The sequence below is a fragment of the Lathyrus oleraceus genome, chromosome 5 (assembly GCF_024323335.1).
Source record: "Lathyrus oleraceus cultivar Zhongwan6 chromosome 5, CAAS_Psat_ZW6_1.0, whole genome shotgun sequence".
NCBI lineage: Eukaryota > Viridiplantae > Streptophyta > Magnoliopsida > Fabales > Fabaceae > Lathyrus > Lathyrus oleraceus.
This window is the reverse complement of record NC_066583.1, coordinates 166,603,798-166,622,540: the sequence shown is the minus strand read 5'-3', so window position 1 is coordinate 166,622,540 and position 18,743 is coordinate 166,603,798. Positions and strand designations below refer to the sequence as shown.

Sequence of the window (18,743 nt, the reverse complement as noted above, 5' to 3'; positions counted from 1 at the left end):
GGTTTTGTATATGGGAAACAAGGAGCTCTTCCCAGTTGTTGGCATCTACACCGAATATTTTCCTAAAGAGGTCGAAAGCGGCAACTGTGTTCCAGTTTAGGTTTGGAGGGATTCTGGGGTAGACTTGACCTTCTATGGGGAATTGTAGCATGGTACTCAATTGGTTTTGGGATAGGGAGTACTCGGTGTTGAACATACGGAAGGTTGCGGTACCGGTTAAGAATTCGTCTTCACCGGTGGGAGTGTTGTACGCATAGGAACTTAAAAATTTTAAGGTTAGGGATGAGTAGGTGGGTTGATTATGCGTGCATAGAAAGGTTAGATCGGCAAGGCGGAGCATCCACTCGATACCTTGAAGTAATCCTAATTGTTGTAAACAAGTTGAATCAGGATACCTGGTAGAGGTGACACCTCGTTGTTGGAAACGCTCGAATTGCTCTCTTTGATAGTTATCATCTTCAGATCGGAAGATGATGTTTCCAAAATTTTGATTTCCCGCCATACCGATGAATGAGTTGGAAGAAGTAATTAGGAAAGAAAAGAAAATATATTTGATTGTATAGAATAGTTGTGATGTAGGAAGAAAGGTATGGTGGGTATTTATAGGAAAAAAATGAAGTTGGAAAGGGAGTGGTTGAAAAGTAAATAAATGTGGGTAAATGTGAATAAATGGGGAAGGTAAAAAGTTGAAGAGGTGTAACGGTCGTCTCCAACGACTTTGTAACGTTAACATGTTCAGAAGGCGTTACGCTCGTTACAGGGGCATGACGGGCGTCACAAGTACTTTGTGTGACGTCCGTGATAGATTGTGTGACGCTCGTCACACAGTCTTTTTGGCATGGTTTCTACTAGTGTTCTTCATAATGATTTTGGTAATTTATTTTCATTATTTATTTTGTTTTGCTTCAGATTATTTTATTTTGCTATTTAATTTCCCTGCATGCTATTCTACTTTGTATAATAGTGCATAAATATATTATATTGTTAATAATTTATGTAGGCAGCAACAGTAGAGAGCATTTTTGATAGGCGTTGCTTAATTCATAATAAAATAGGATAATTCAATAGCTTCATAAAATAATCATAATGTAACAATGGAGAAAAAACAAAAATGCGAAAGAGAAACAAATACGAACATAATTTGAAATAACATTAAATAATAAAACTAACTAAAACTAGATAACTAAGAAAAACGACTTCTATCCATCTGCACGATCTCTGGCCGGAGGAGCAAAGGAGTTAACATGGTATAGCAACTCGTGAAACTGATTTGTCATACTGTTCATGTAACCCAGAAATTCGTGTCTCATGTTAGCGAACTCTTCTCTAAGGGCGTCTTGTTCTGACATCAAAGCTTCAATGGCGGTGTTATAATCAGTTCCGGGCATATGATGTCTAAGGTCGGGTATTGCCGATTCTTCGGTCTGAACAGGTTGAGGAGGAGGATCAATATCATAATAACCAGATGGTGTCTGAGGGTCTGATTCAGCATAAGGAATCTGGTCATCACAAATCTCATAGTCCTGGATGGATTCAGTGGATCTAGCAGGAGAGGGGGTTTCGTTCAGATTGTAGAGCCAGTTATTGCGGTTATGAACACTAGTCCTAGGATCGGGCATGGCAAAGAACTTGGTTATTAATTATAAGCTCAAACTCGTCAGATCCTAGGTTTGCTATAAACATAGTGTTGAAGAGGAAGGGTATGCTCATAGTAGTAATGCCACAAAAAGGGCTTAAGTCAAGCATATGCTGACGTAATCCGATAGCATTACCAATCATGGTTATCAAGCCGCCTATTCGAATTGGTGCTCGTTCATCTTGAATAAGGTGGTCTAAATTTGCCAACATAAAAGTGGCACCGTTTACTGGACGGTTCTGGGAAGCACAAAGTATGATGAAGAGTTCATCACGTGAAACTGTGGTACTGTTTGGCTTCTTCCCAAATAAGGTGTGGGTCAGGATCTTATGGAAATAACGGAAGGCCGGGTTATGTATGTTTCCAGAGAGAAACTCATGTTCCTCGGGATCGTCATTACCAGTCAAGTTACCCCAAAAGTGTTCAAGTTCTCTATATTCAAAAAGTTCTTCTTGGCTCACCATGAATGTGTCAAAGGATGTAGGGAAACCTAAAAGGTTGGTAAAGTCTTGAATATTAAATTGGTACTCCATGTTAAACATTCTGAACTGAATAAAACCTCTGCTTATTCCTTTTCCATGGCTGGGTAGATAGATCAGAGAACTAAGGAATTCTAGAGTCAGTCTCCGGTAAGTGACAAATTGTCTACGGATAGGAGCGGTTTCCCACCCAATCTGACTCAGCAAATACAGGACACTTTGTCTTAGTCCAAGGGCAGTCATTGCCCAGTCATCAGCATACAGACTAGGTAGCATCTCTCTCGTGGCTAGTTCCTCAAACTTTTGTTTCTGAGCTCTTCCTCTGAATTTGATACCCATACGATCAATTTGTCCCATCAGGTTAGTGTTAGCTAGAGAAAAGAAAAACAAGAGTTTTAGTCAGGATTTGGCCAAATGCCGAAAGAAGAAGAGAAAAGTTTTTAATAAATAAAAATAAATTAAGAATGAATACTAAACAAAAATTAAAAGAATAATTAAGGAAGAAATAAAAAAAAATAATAATAGAAAAAATAAAATATTTGTGGGTTGTCTCCCACTAAGCGCTTTGTTTAATGTCGCAAGCTCGATATAAAAACTATCAATTATAATCTATAAGTTCTGGAGGCATTTCGTCTAAGTGCAAGACTTGCGAATCTTCATTGTTTTCTGCATAGTGATAATATTTTAGACGTTGCCCGTTTACGGTAAATGGTTCCATAGATTTGCCTTTAATTTCTACTGCTCCACTGGAAAAAACATTGGTGATTTGAAAAGGACCTGACCATCTAGATCGTAGTTTTCCCGGGAATAACTTTAGCCTGGAGTTAAATAAAAGGACTGTATCGCCTTGTTTGAAGATTTTCCTTGATATGTGCTTGTCATGCCATTGTTTTGATCTTTCTTTGTAGATTCTGGCATTTTCGTAAGCGTCTCTTCTGAGTTCCTCTAATTCGCTTATATCAAGGATTCTCTTTTCACCGGCGGCTTTATAGTTTAAATTTAGATTTTTAATAGCCCAATAGGCTTTATGTTCTAATTCTACCGGGAGGTGACAGGATTTTCCATAAATGAGCTTAAATGGGGTTGTCCCTATGGGAGTTTTGTAAGCAGTTCGGTAAGCCCATAAAGCTTCTGGTAATTTCAATGACCAGTCTTTCCTTGAAGTGGCGACTGTTTTCTCTAGTATCTGTTTGATTTCTCTGTTAGACACTTCCACTTGCCCACTGGTTTGAGGGTGGTAAGGTGTCACTAATCTATGTCTTACGCCATACTTAAGCAGTTGTTTTTCGAGCACCTTGGATATGAAATGTGATCCACCATCACTGACTACTATTCTTGGGACACCAAACCTTGGAAATATTATATTCTTAAAGAGTCTAGTTACTACTCGTGTGTCGTTTGTTGGAGAAGCTATAGCTTCAATCCATTTTGATACGTAGTCAACTGCCACGAGTATGTATTTGTTACCGAAAGAGGATGGAAAAGGTCCCATGAAGTCTATTCCCCACACGTCGAAAATCTCTACTTCCAAAACGCCCTTTTGTGGCATCTCGTCACGTCTAGATATGTTTCCTGTGCGTTGACATCTGTCACATTTCTTAATAGCTGCATGTACATCCTTCCATATATTTGGCCAATAGAAACCGGCTTGTAGGATTTTAGAGCAGGTCTTGGATGTACTTGCATGTCCACCATAAGGAGCAGAGTGACAGTGTTGGATTATATTTTCTACCTCTTCTTCGGGTATACACCGACGGAAAATACCATCGGGGCCTCTTTTAAAAAGTAAGGGTCATCCCAGTAATAGTGTTTTATGTCATAGAAGAATCGTTTCTTCTGCTGGTAGGATAAGGTAGGTGGAACTATTCCGGCAGCTAAATAATTGACAAGGTCAGCGTACCACGGTGTAACAGATATAGCTAAGGTGGTTTCTACCTGTTTATCAGCTTTATTTTCTTCCAAAGTAGCTATAAGCTTATCGTACGAGAAATCATTGTTGATCGATGTTCTTTCCGGTTCAAGGTTCTCAAGTCTAGAGAGGTGATCTGCTACTACATTTTCAGTTCCTTTCTTGTCTTTGATTTCCAAATCGAACTCTTGTAGCAACAGGATCCACCTTAGGAGTCTAGGTTTAGCATCTTTTTTTGGTAAGAGGTATTTGATAGCAGCGTGGTCAGTGTAGATCATTATTTTGGCTCCGACCAAGTAAGAACGAAATTTATCTAGCGCAAACACTACTGCTAGAAGTTCTTTCTCGGTTGTGGCGTAATTCATTTGTGCTTCATCTAGAGTTCTACTTGCATAATATATAACGTGAAGCTTTTTATCCTTTCGTTGTCCTAAAACAGCACCTACAGCGTAATCACTGGCATCCCACATTATTTCGAATGGTTCGTTCCAATCTGGTGTCTGCATTATGGGCGCGGAGATCAGTGCTTGTTTAAGCGTTTGAAATGCTTCTAAACATTTATTGTCGAATATGAATTCAACATCTTTCATTAATAGCCCGGTTAAAGGTTTAGTTATTTTAGAGAAGTCTTTAATGAATCGTCGGTAAAAACCGGCATGTCCTAAGAAGCTTCGTACTTCTCTCACAGTTTTCGGGGGTTGAAGATTTTCGATTACCTCTATTTTGGCTTTGTCTACTTCAATTCCTCTGTTCGAGATGATGTGTCCTAAAACAATTCCTTTTTGTACCATAAAGTGACATTTTTCCTAATTAAGTACTAGGTTTACTTTCACACATCGCACTAGAACTCTTTCTAGGTTTTCAAGGCATTCTTCAAAGCTTTGTCCGCATACGGAAAAGTCATCCATAAATACTTCCATGATGTTTTCTAGAAAATCGGCGAATATTGCCATCATGCACCTTTGGAAGGTTGCAGGAGCATTACACAAGCCAAACGGCATTCGTCTATAAGCGAAGGTACCAAAAGGGCACGTGAACGTTGTCTTTTCTTGGTCATCAGGGTGAATCGGTATTTGAAAGAAACCTGAGTAACCGTCTAGATAGAAGAAATGAGAATGTTTTGCTAATCGTTCTAACATCTGGTCAATGAATGGTAAAGGGAAATGATCTTTTCGGGTTGCTTTGTTTAGTTTCCTATAGTCAATGCACATTCTCCATCCCGATTCGATTCGTTTGGTTATAGTTTCTCCTTTTTCATTTTCAATGACTGTTATACCTCCCTTCTTTGGTACTACGTGTACAAGATTAACCCATTTGCTATCAGATATAGGATATATGATACCTGCCTCTAATAACTTGGTTATTTCCTTCTTCACTACCTCACTCAGGATCGGGTTTAGTCTCCTCTGGTGTTCTCTAGAAGTTTTACAGTCTTCTTCTAGCATGATGCGGTGCATACAAATAGAAGGACTTATTCCTTTAAGATCGGTGATGTTGTATCCTAGTGCGGTTGGATATTTTCTTAAGATATGCAGGAGTTTTTCTGTTTCGAGTCTTCCTAGGTCAGCGTTAACTATCACTGGTCATTCAAGTTCTAAGTCTAGGAATTCATATCTCAGATTTTTGGGAAGTGTTTTCAGGTCTAGGGTTGGTTTCTTAAGGCATTGCGTAGGATCTGGTGTTATTGCTTAACATTGGTTACGTCTGTCTTCTATGAGATAGTCAGATGATTTGTCTTTTTCTAACTCCGTTTCTTTTATGCATTCATCGATGATATCCATGAAGTAACATGTATCTTCTATTGCAGGTGCTTTCAAAAATTGGGAAAGAATGAACTCAGTTTTCTCTTCTCCTACTTCAAAAGTGAGTCGTCCTCGTTTTACGTCTATGATCGCACCGGCAGTTGCTAAGAACGGTCTTCCCAGTATAATGGGTGTAACTTCATCTTCTCTAATATACATAATTATAAAATCAGTTGGAATGTAGAATTGACCTATGCGCACTGGAATGTTTTCAAGAATTCCTACAGGATATTTAACGGAACGATCTGCTAGTTGCACAGACATTTTAGTTGGTCTTAATTCTCCCATTTCAAGTCTCTTGCATATGGATAAAGGCATAACACTAATACTGGCTCCTAAATCGCATAAGGCTTTGTCAATGACAAATTTTCCTATGTGACAGGGTATAGAGAAACTACCTGGGTTTTAAGTTTAGGAGGCATATTCTGGATTATAGCGCTACATTCAGCGGTGAGTGTAACGGTTTCGCTATCTTCAAGTTTCCTTTTATTAGAAAGAATTTCTTTTAAAAACTTGGCATATGAGGGCATCTGCGTAATAGCTTCTGTAAACGGAATTGTGACGTTTAATTGTTTTAGTAGGTCAACAAATTTTTTGAATTGGCCCGCATCTTTGGTTTTAATAAGCCTTTGAGGGTAAGGGATAGGTGTTTTATAAGGTGGTGGAGGTACATAAGGTTCCTTCTTTTCTACGGTTTCCTTATTACTCTCTTCCTTTTCCTTAGGTTCACTTTCCTCCTCAGTTGACTTTTTAGAGTTTTGGTTTTCTATCCTTGGGTCAGACGGTCCTTCCACTTCCGTTCCACTTCTCAGTATAATTGCATGAGCGTGGCTTCTCGGGTTAGGTTGGGGTTGGCCAGGAAATGTACCAGTTGGGGCAGCAGTAGGCGCTTGTTGTTGAGCTACTTGTGATATTTGCGTTTCCAGCATTTTGTTATGGGTAGCCAGGGCATCTACTTTACTTGCTAGTTGTTTAATTTGCTCGCCAATGTGTACATTCTGGTTTAAGAAATCTTTATTGGTTTGCTGTTGAGAAGCTATAAAGTTTTCCATCATGATTTCCAAGTTGGATTTCCTAGGGGCGTTATTGTTAGGTGTAGATGGGATCGGCTTCTGATATCCCGGAGGTATAGCTGGGGCTTGATTTGGAGATTGTCCAGGTGCGTATAAAGCATTATTACTCTTATATGAAAAATTGGGATGATTCTTCCAATTTGAGTTATAGGTGTGCGAGTAGGGGCTTCCTTGAGCATAGTTTACTTGCTCCGCTTGGATTCCTGTTAGAAGTTGACAATCTACAGGAGTGTGACCTTGGATTCCACAGACTTCGCAATTCTGAGTTATGGCAACCACGGTGGCTGGAGGTGATACATTTAAACTTTCAATTTTCTGGACCAGAGCATCCACTTTTGCATTAACATGATCAAGGTTACTTATCTCGTACATGCCAGTTTTTGTTTGAGGTTTTTCTACCATTGTTCGTTCGCTTCCCCACTGATAGTGGTTTTAAGCCATGCTTTCGATAAGTTGGTAAGCATCAGCATAAGGTTTGTTCATTAGTGCACCACCTGCGGCGGCGTCTATTGTTAACCTCGTGTTGTACAGGAGACCATTATAGAAGGTATGAATTACTAACCAGTCCTCTAAACCATGGTGTGGACAAAGTCTCATCATGTCTTTGTATCTTTCCCATGCTTCGAAAAGAGACTCGTTATATTTCTGTTTAAATCCATTTATCTGGGCTCTTAACATAGCTGTTTTGCTCGGCGGAAAATATCGGGCAAGAAAAACTTTCTTCAACTCGTTCCATGTGGTGACTGAGTTGGAAGGAAGAGATTGAAGCCATCTTCTAGCGCTATCTATCAACGAGAAAGGAAAAAGACGAAGTCGAATTGCCTCTGAAGTGACACCATTAGCTTTAACAGTATCAGCGTATTGGACAAATACGGATAAATGAAGGTTTGGATCCTCGGTAGGATTTCCAGAGAATTGGTTCTGTTGCACTGCCTGCAACATTGAAGGTTTAAGTTCAAAGTTGTTTGCTTCGATTGCGGGTGGAGCAATACTTGAATGCGGCTCATCTTGCGATGGAGCGGCGTAATCTCGAAGAGCACGAGCTGGTTCTGCCATCTCGGGTATCGAAGGGAAAATATTTTTGAAATCGGGAAGTTCAACAGGAGGGAGATTGTTTGCAACACGATATTCCCGAATTCGTCGTAAGACTCGGAGATATAGTTCGATATAGTTGATTCGTAAGTAGAACGGCTCGCCTTGTGAGCGAGTGTGTGGCATACAAATCAACGAAAGAAAGAAAAGAAAAAGAAAAGCCTTAGTCTCTACAGCGTAACAGAAGAGTTACGATATCGACTAAATAAAAGTCCCCGGCAACGGCGCCAAAAACTTGATCGCGACTTTATGAGTCGAATTTGGGGTACAATCTGCAAATGCACAGTTCTATCGCGTAGTTTTAAAAGATATCGATCCCATAGGGACTTATGAATCGATATACCGTTTTCTAAGGTTACTTCGTAAAGCTAAGGCAGGTAATACTTGATTGTTTGGGGGAAAAGCTAAAACTAAAATAAGATCTAAAATAAATATCTAATAAGCGGATATCGGTACGTAGTTCGTCGTAATTAGGGAATCAATTCTTTGTTGGTTTCTTGGTTTTAAAATAAATCCTTTCAGTTGACACTATTGATTAAAAGTCTTATCTCAAACTCTCGCTCTGTTGAATAAACTATGATTTTATATTAACGTAGTTGTCACTTATTAGTTAAGTCAAAAACCACTTTTTGAAAACAATAGAATCCCTAGAAACTCTTTTTAAGAAAACACTAATCGTTTAAACACCCTTATCTCAAACTCTCGCTCTGTTGACTTAGGTTATATAATTAAATTCAAATGCTTAACTCTCGTCCTCACATTCAATCTTTAAAAATACTTTTTGAAAAAGATTAGAATTTAATTAACTCTAAAAATTGCTCTCGCCCTGATCTAGAATTAATGTCCAATTTACACTGTCCAGTCAAAAACTCAAACTCTCGTTCTATTGCTTTTAACTTCTTTTGTCTTTTACTTTCGTACAAAAACCTTGTTATTAAACCTGTAAATTGAGACCGTAAAAAGAGTGATTTTAATTTTAAACTTAATTAAACCAATTTGGTTTTGATTCCTTCATTCCGCTTACTTTACATACCGATACCTAAATAAATTAGCCAGACATGCTAAACAGACTTAAATAATTATCATGCATAAACAAATTCATCTCAGGCAAATAATATAAATAAACAGTAAAGCAGGGCATATATAAATTCAAACAATAATTAAAGAACCTGAGAAATTAAATAGCAGTCTTGAACACTCCACCACAGGCCGGTTGGATTTGTTCTTGAATTCTTCAATCAAACAAGAAAAATAAAAGCGAAGGAATAAAAAAAACTAGATTCTAACGTAAGGTTAGATCCGGTGAAAGGTACACAATAGTTTCTGGTGTAGAAACTATTGTGCGAAAAAGAATTAACTAAGTGCCTAAAAAGAAAATAGAAATTGCAAAGGAAACAATATAAAAATCGTAAAAGTAATGCTGTAAAAATGTGCTTGTACTGCTGGAAGAGAAAAAAAATGCGAAAAAGAGAAAACGGCGAAGAAGTCTGGAACCCAGAGCTTTCCAAAAAGCTACTATTTATACTGCTACTTTTTGTAACTGCTTCCAAGGGTTTTCCGTGTACATGGTCTTCACGTTCCAAGGGTCAAGCGTGGAAGTAGCTTCAACGTGGTCTGTTGCGTTCCCGGTGCCAAAAATATAGGGGAATGGTGTGACGTCCGTCACACCATGTGTGACGCTCGTCACACAAGTGTGTAAAGCGTGACGCTCGTCACAGCCTTTGTGACGCTCGTCACGGGCACAACGCCTGTGCTTTTTGGGTTGGGCTTTGGCTTTTGATATTTGCTTCTTTTCATTCCTTTTTGCACCTCCTTTTCTTCCTTTTTTACTTGTGCTTCAAATAAACCACCTGAGATAAATAGAAAGAAAATACCGCGTAATATCTAATAAAATGAAATAAATTGAAGTAAATAATAATATAATTTAATTAAATTGAGTCCTAGAATGTGATACTATTTCCTGTTATCATACAACCGCCCATCTGTCGTCACAGCCGTTGCCCATGTTTCAATTTTGACCACGCGCCCTTCATCCAAATAGCAGATCTACAACTTCGCACAACCCTCTCGACCTCACCACGCTGACAACAACTTCCAGCGTCGCCGCGTCGTCACCATCTGCCACCTCGTGATCTTCATGCAAACCCACCGTGATTTCCTCTTTCGTTTGCATCTCCTCCATCTTTAATGTGCATACTCCAATCCGTTTCCGTCGCAACATTTATAACATTGATTCGTCCTTTGAATCTACGAATTTGAATAAGAAAGCTAAAAGAGGGAGGATAAATGAAACTGATGGTGAGAACTGTTTGAAGTGAAACTTCATCTTGTGTTCAGAAAGGTTGAAGAAGCTTAAGCTCAGAAATTCTCCGCCACCGAAGTCCTCGACTAAAATAATAAACCATCATGAAGCTTCAAGGAAAATTTTGAGTCCCTTCAGCAATAATTACGGTAGCCAGCTCAGCGTTGGTAACCTTTTCATTTCGAGTTTAAGTTTTAATTTGATTTTGAACTACGCTAATCTGATATTGCATAGTGTATTTTCGATAATCTATGCGTTGATAAACATATTTTTGTTGTGTGTATTGTTAGAACTTACTTTGTGGAGATGCAATAATATTAATCTTTGATTTTGTATTGTTATGACTACTGTGAGGATAAGTTTTAAGATTCATGACATTTTATTTATGGGATATATAAGGAAGGTTGCATTGATTTTTGAATGACACAAACAATTTGGTTGTTGGTTTGTCGTGTTTCATACACATATGAATCGAGTCGAGTGATTATCACAATTGTTGGACATAAGTTCAAGAGAGTCGTTTGCATATAATCCGTTATAGGTCCGGTTTAATTATTGTCCAGTAAGAGCTTTCATGCTGACTTAATATGAAGTGTCGATATGAATGTTGCATTTGTCAGCCATCGATCACGCTTTGCTTGTACTTAGTTTAGGGGCTGCCTTTTTTTTATATACTATGATGTGTTCATGAATATTATGCAGATGTTTAGCCGTGTTTGGCTTAACGATTTTTTACACAACATGATTGTTGTTGTCTCATGAGCATTGCGGGTATTAAATTGTCTCTTAATCATGTTTGGAGGATTCTTGTAGCTCGTTTCTTTTATTTGTTCAAACATTGATATCATTAGTGCTACTATTTCTTTATTCTTATTAATTATCTTAGCATTGTCTCTTCTAATTGATATTGTTAGTTCAGAGTGTTATGATCATCTTCTCAACTACATGGTTGGTTTGACTATCAAAATTTAAATTATATTATTAATTGCTTGATGGATTTTATAGTGTATATATAAATCTCGCTCCAATTATATAACATTGTTGTTAACATTCAACTAACATGTTGTGTATAACTTTGAGTGATTTCTATTTGATTTCGATTTCATTACGATAAAGTTGGAATTTTGACTCACGGATTAGATAATTTTGACGATGTTTTGAACACATCGTATTTAATTTGTTTTAGTCACTTTAAAACCAAATTTGTTTTAATTGAATTAATTGGTTAATTCAAATTTGTTTAAATGACTTGATTGTGATAATTGATTACCTTGGGGATTTTATTTAATCAAATAATTTTGATAATGAATTTTGATTAGATCAATTAAGTATTTTGTTTAAATTCTAATCAAATAACTTTGTTAATTAAATATTGATCGAATTATTTCATCACGATGTCAATCTCTTCCAAACTTAAATCCATTTCAATCTCATCAATTCGAAATCATTCAACCATTCAATAGACCGCATAATCCTCGATTCAATGTCGATCCATTTTTCAAAAGAACCTTTGTAAGTCGATTGCTTTTAAGCATCACCATCAACCTCACATAACTTACTCTTTGGCTTTCTTACAATGAGACCTATTCGGTTATTAAATAATCGATTAGATGATTGATTCACTAAAATATAATCTATTCACAAACACCAATTTAAAACCTCAATCCAATGTCGAGTATTTTTATTCAAAATTAATTAAGATACCTAATCACGATTAAATACCATTTCATTTGGAAATGAAAAGGGGGATGGTTTTGAGTTTTCAACTCCTCTCCTCGATTATTTGAATACAAGTTCTCTTACTCGGTTAGTCAAATAATTGTCATTTCTAACCCGCATAAGCCTAATTAAATCAAATTATTTATATAGCAATGAAATGAAAAGGGGATGGTTTTAAGCCTTTAACTCCTCTCCTCGATTATTTGAATACAAGTTTTCTTACTCGGTTAGTTAGACAATTGTCGTTTCTCTACAAACTTCAAAACCAAATTAAATCAAAATATTCTTATAATAAGCCATACGAAAAGGGAGATGGTCTTGAGCCTTCGATTCCTCTCCTCAAATGCTTGGATATGAGTTGTTTTACCCATCCATTCGATTACTTGTCGTTTATTCTAAAATACATCAACCCTATGTAAACCTATTTTCATAATCACTCAGATGAAAAAGAAAGTGGTATAAAGTCTTCTATTCCCTTTCCTGATTATTAGGATACGAGTTTCCTTACTCGACTATCCGAGTATTCGTCGTACAGTCAAAACACCTTAACAGTTATCTAATCCTTTTATAATTAAAGATGAAAAGGGATATGGTCTAGAGCCTTCGATTCCTCTCCTCGACTATTAGGATACGAGTTGTCTTACTCGACTACCCGAGTAATCGTCATCCTTCCAAAATACATTAACTATTATTAAATCCTTTTATAATTAAGGATGAAAAGGGGGATGGTCTCGAGCATTCGATTCCTCTCCTCGACTATTAGGATACGAGTTGTCTTACTCGACTATCCGAGTAATCGTCATCCTTCCAAAATACATTAACTATTATTAAATCCTTTTATAATTAAGGATGAAAAGGGGGATGGTCTCGAGCATTCGATTCCTCTCCTTGACTATTAGGATACGAGTTGTCTTACTCGACTATCCGAGTAATCGTCATCCAACAAAAATATCTTAACACATCAAATCTTTTTTCTCGCCCCCGTGCGATCAAAACCAATCAAACAAAATAATCAAACATATTAACTCAACTTGTCACCCCCGTGTGACCAAAACTCTTTTCAAAAAGAACACTATTTAATCCTTTCTAATACGCACAACGAACTAGAACTTAAGCCTCCACCGAGAGTAGACAAGCCAATGTTTAGCCTTTAGAATGCGATCTAAGCAAATGTCCGGTAAAAGACACCAACCAACCGTAGTTCCCCGAACTACGAATGCTCTGATTTCCTTATTGCACCATAAGGATACATAGGCACGATATTGCGAGATCTTGGCGAGCAAACTAATAAAGAAACCTCCCTTTTCCCCATTCCGAGGTTTCTATCCATCTCTTTTCATTATTTTTATCACTCGAAGAAAACAAACAACATTCAACTAACATTTAAACCGCAAATTAACTAAAAGGCCCCCGTTGAGTACAACGGACGTGAGAGGTGCTAATACCTTCCCCTTGCGTAATCGACTCCCGAACCCGAATATGGTTGCGACGACCAATATTCTATTTTCAAAAGTTTTATTAATATTTTCCTTTTCCTTCATTGGAATAAATAAAGTTCGGTGGCGACTCTGTTTGAATTTAATTTTTCCCGCGACCATCACGAGGAATCATATTTTCCCGCGACACATGGGGACCATTTGGGTTGTTTACATATGTGGGGATTTATCTCGTTATTGTTTTATTTTCAAAAGAATGGTGTCTGAAAGAGAGGAGTTTTGGTTTTTTATTGTGGTGTTCGCCAAGGATTGTGGCCCTTGTGCCTACGTATCACTCATCGGGGATGAGGAATCAGAGCTTCATAGTTTAGAGTAGAAAATGTTTGTGTGTTTGATTGATTTTACCTTTGAGAAAAGGGTTTTTGGGATGGGTTCCCTAAGGCACAAATGTTAGGTTTGATGGGTAGTGTTGATTTTACCTTAAACAAGGGTTTATGAAAAGGATGCTTGTGATTAGATTGCACTAAGGTCTAGGGATGGAGGTGAATATTTTAGACAACAAGCCAAGTGTCTTGGATCCAAAATAATCAGAGTGAGGGTAAGAATGCTCCATTCTCACCCATTCTCCACCACTTAAGGCTCGTGGCATACAATACTAATCGTAGTTATTAAGTGTTTTTAGTTTGACTATGAAAAAGCCACTTGACGTTGAATCAAGGGTTTGTTTATTTGATTAAGAAATCTGGCTTATGCAACATGAATGCAAAGTAACCAACAAGAAAAATAAAGGGCCTCATTGTAAGGTAGCCCAAAAGAAAGCCTTGTGTGTGCAAAAGTGACCTAAGCTAAACAAAGGATGATGGTCTTACAAACATGTCCTCCTAAGGTGGTGCCATGATGCCATTCTTACAACATGTATGTAAGTACAGATGAAACCCAAAGTTCACAAAGTGTCACAAAGATAATGGAAAAGGCCTCCAAGCAAAGGTCCTAGGATGAGATCCTCTAAGTCCAAGTGGATTAAGTGAAATGGATTATTTTTTGTCTTTTATTTTATCATGTTTTTATTGTTTTTAATGTATGATAACAAAAAAAGAGTAAATGACAATAATAAACATGCATGATGAGTTTAATGATAATGATAATGAATACTTAAATGTAAATGACATAAAAGTAAATAAAAATAAACATAACAATGATAATAACAAAAACAAAAAGTTTGTTGTAATCAAAAGTTAGTAGAGTTAGGTTATGAACAAAGGACCAACACTTGAGCATCATCTATCTTTAGGTCAATAGATTCAAAATATGGTGCATCAAGGGATACATTATCACTGATGCAAAGTATGAAAGATTATTAATGGATCAACTTACCATAGATTTGTAACAATGAAAGTTATTCAATCCCAAGTCCATCTATCAATAGATTGACAAAAGGAAAACTATAACAAACCCAAGGTTGAAAGTTTATGATTGGTTAAGTTGTTAGGCTAGTAAGTTATAAGATCAAAGTGTGATATTAACAAGGTAATAAGAGTTAGTGTATGATATAAACAAGTAAGTATAATGTTAGTGGATTAGTATAAACCAAGTGAAATAATAATGTATCAGCTGAAATCACAAATCAACAAGTACAAGTAAGACTTCATCCAGAAGTCAAATGACCAAATTTATTTGAAATAGGGGCAACCTATCCATGCTTTAAAGTACCATGGATGAATACTTGATCATCCAATGGTAGGTTTGAAGTATGGAAGGTTTAATAAACCCTAATCCAAACAAGTTATGACTAAGGTGGATTTCATTAGTCCATGAATTCAAGAATTCATAAGTCCCTCAAAAATTATCCAAATGACTTGAAATAAAACAAAATCAAATACTAGAGGCAAAAATAATCGGGGTCTATGTTAGACATATTTTCAGAATAAATAAAAGAAGTGACATAAAAAATAAAATAAAATGGTAATAAATGGTGAAATAAAATAAATAAAATAAAACAAATGAAAAAAGAAATAAAGGGTTTGCACACGCTGGGGTTTGAACCCCTGACCTTGGGGTCATGGGGGGTCAACCCCCTCTCCCACTAGGCCAATGGCTCAGTAGTGTTAACAAACACACCGAAGTGAATAAATAATAAAAACAAAGTAAAAATGAAACTCGAGCCCTAGCCAGCCAACCAGGACACGACACAGTTTGTTTTCAAATTCAAATCTCGTGCGAAGGAACGACCTCGGTGTCGTCTTCAACCTTGGAATTTTTTAAAATCGAAACTTGGAAATACACGTTTTAAACCAGATTTTTATGTGGAATCACATTGCATGATCATAAACAAACTATCCTCCACACTCATGAGCCATTGATTGGCTATAAGTATGGAGTATCCTACCACGAACTAGAAGGGTGAACTTGACCTAACCTAAAAATTAAATCCTAAACATTGAGTAATCAAAGCTGGTAACTTAGGGGAAATGATTAGAAGATCATTTCGAGGTAAATGGTAACTTGTTTGGATGATGAAGGTGAAAAGAACTACATGATCAGAAATAACTCAGGGAGGTTTTTTGATGACTTGGCTTAGCTTAGATGAAGCTTGGGGAAGGTGAGTTAGGAGTTTGGAAATCTTGAATGAGGGTTGGTGAAGGTTTCTGAATGGTTGTTTAGAGTTAAAACACTTTGGAAATCAAAAATGCAATCTCTGTTTTTGAAGCTCGGGGTCGAAAGTTCAGCAGAGGTTTAAGGGGCTTTTAAACTTGGAAAATGAAGGGGACGCCTTCCCTTATTTATAGGGAAGGTGTGTGGATGGTTTTGGAGGGAGAATGTGAAGGATTTTTCAGAAAAGGGGAGTGGCTCGAAGCATGGTTGAGGTTGGATCATGGGGAACAAGTGTGGTTATGGTATGAGCTTGTTTGCACCACAAACCATTTTGATTTGGTCCTTAGCATTGATCTTGAACACACAAGGGCAAAGAGATGGCCTGCAATGGGTTTTCCTTTTTGCCATTTTGGGCAAAAATCTGATTTTTGCACATGGGATCGGTTTTGGCATTGTGTGGAGTTTTGGCATCCAAGTTGACTTCTTTCTATATCACAATACCATATGAAAATTTTTGTGTACCATTGGGATCAGAAGGGATTTATTTGGTAACTTGGTGTATCCATTTGCAAATTCTGACTGGTTATGACCTATCTTGCATATCAGGATGAAACCCCTTGTTTGAACCAAGGCCAAATGAAATTGACTTGTGTATTTTGTCTCAATTTTGGGTCATTTGTTCCTTGCCATAATATTGATTGAATTAAAAAGTAACCAGGTCAAAAGGGTTTGTGGTTTGGAAATGGAGATGTGTCAAAGTAGTGGTCATGACATGATTTTAGGGCATGGTGGGCATGTTTGACCAACTTGGCCAATAGAAAAATTGAATACCTTCCTCAATTAATTAGGTCTTGGACCTTGAAACAAAGTTGGAGAGGAAGTTATTTAGGACATTTTTCTCGAAGTGGAATTTAAAAATCTGGAGAAATGAGAAAGTTATGGTCTTTGGAACTTCCCATAGGCCATTCTTGCTAAAATGCAACCAACCAACATGACCTAAAAATGGGATTTTGTGATTTCTTGATTTCTAAGGCACAATGGTGGATGTTTTGAGTTCATGTTATCATACCATGATTAGAAATAAGAATTGGACCTTTGTGGAATGATTTTATATCAAATTGATGGGTGGATCAAGTCATTGAAAGTTGAAAAATCATGAACAAACAACTACTTGTAACATGGATTGAAAGGATGTTTAAATGGTGGATTTTGATTTTAATGGTCATGAAATGATGTTTAATGAATGGCAGGGTGATTGGATGATAAAAAATGAGCAAGGTCAATGATCAAGGAACCCCCAAATTAGGGTTTCTTGAGCCATAAGTTTTATCAAGAACCAAGGTCAGATGAATTAGGGTTCGAGGTGCAGAGGTCACATTGAGGTGTTTCAAAGGCGTGGGGTATGAAAAAACTTTGGATTTGAGGGATCCTCAATGACATGGCCAAGATCCATGGTGAACCATGACTTGTACAAGCCAAAGGAGGGTCAAGAACTAGGGTTTGGTCCTTGGGTGACCATATGAGTCTTGAAACTTCTTCAAAGGGGACTCACCATCCAAATGGGGTTTGGGGAATGAGTGAGATGTATTGAGTGATCCTCTAAGATTTGTGGGATACTTGAGGATGATATTAGTGGTTAAGGTAGAGGTCACAAGCAGACACAAGATAGAGGTCAAAGAGATAGTGTATTTGGCTCAAAGGGAGAGGTATATCACATGGAGTGAATGGAGGTAGAAGGTTTTGAATTAATGTAGTGAATCATGAATCACAAATATGAATGGAGTGATAGAGAAATGTGACCAAAGTCAAAGAAAAGAGGGTTTTGGTAAAATTGATTGAGGGGTGTAATTTGAAACCAAAGGTAAGAGTGTATTGGAATCCATAGAGGGAGTGAAATTTGTACCATAGAGGGAAACAACCATGTTGGCCAAAAAAGAAGAAATAAAATGTTTGTGTATGAGACAAACAACTCTAGGTACAAATGTGAACTGCCGCTATATCGTCCTAAAAGGGTAGGTATGGAATTCCAAAGAAAAGTGGAATTGGTTTTAAATAAAGACAATATGTAATTAGGGTGAATGGTTCAATGATTTAAGATAGATGATGGTTCATGAAAGACATGGATGGTTCCCTAAGGCAGAAGGAGAAGGGGATAAATAAGATTGTGCTCGCCAAGGATTCATATCATCGTGCCTACGTATTCTCATCATGCAATGAGAAAGTCAGAGCATCCGTAGTTCGTGGAACCACGAGAACAAAGGAAGGAGATTTTAAGTGATGAAAAGTATAACTTGCACCTACAAAATGGTAACATGGGAACCCATAAAGGTAAATGAACTTGGAACCAAAGAGTAAACAAACATCTTAGACAAAAAAGAAGGAATAAAATGTTTGTTTTCATAGTACAACCATCTCTTGGTTCACAAGGTAGACTTCTGCTATATCGTCCTAAAAGGGTATGTATGGGGCCCATAAGGAAGTGTTGTTGAGTACATGGAACATTATATCACTGTAGGGGATATATAATTTGAAATTAAAGAAGAATGGTATATTAGATCTGTAGCGGTGTATTCGTCACTTTATGATTTATTGATTAAATCAAAAGCAAAGCATACAAAGAAATCGAGTCGCCACCGCACTTTTATTTATCCAAAGGATTGGCTAAAAAGCGAACAAAAGCCTATGAAGTTTTACACATAGAAA

The 18,743-nt window shown here is 37.2% G+C and overlaps 1 non-coding gene across 1 annotated transcript; it reads left to right on the top strand.

Annotated features, from left to right (window-relative positions):
- The first annotated feature begins 7,470 nt into the window (after positions 1 to 7,470).
- On the top strand, positions 7,471 to 7,577 carry LOC127089044 (small nucleolar RNA R71). Its single transcript, XR_007790823.1, has one exon. It is a non-coding gene; the product is annotated as a small nucleolar RNA R71 (small nucleolar RNA).
- The last annotated feature ends 11,166 nt before the right edge of the window (positions 7,578 to 18,743 follow it).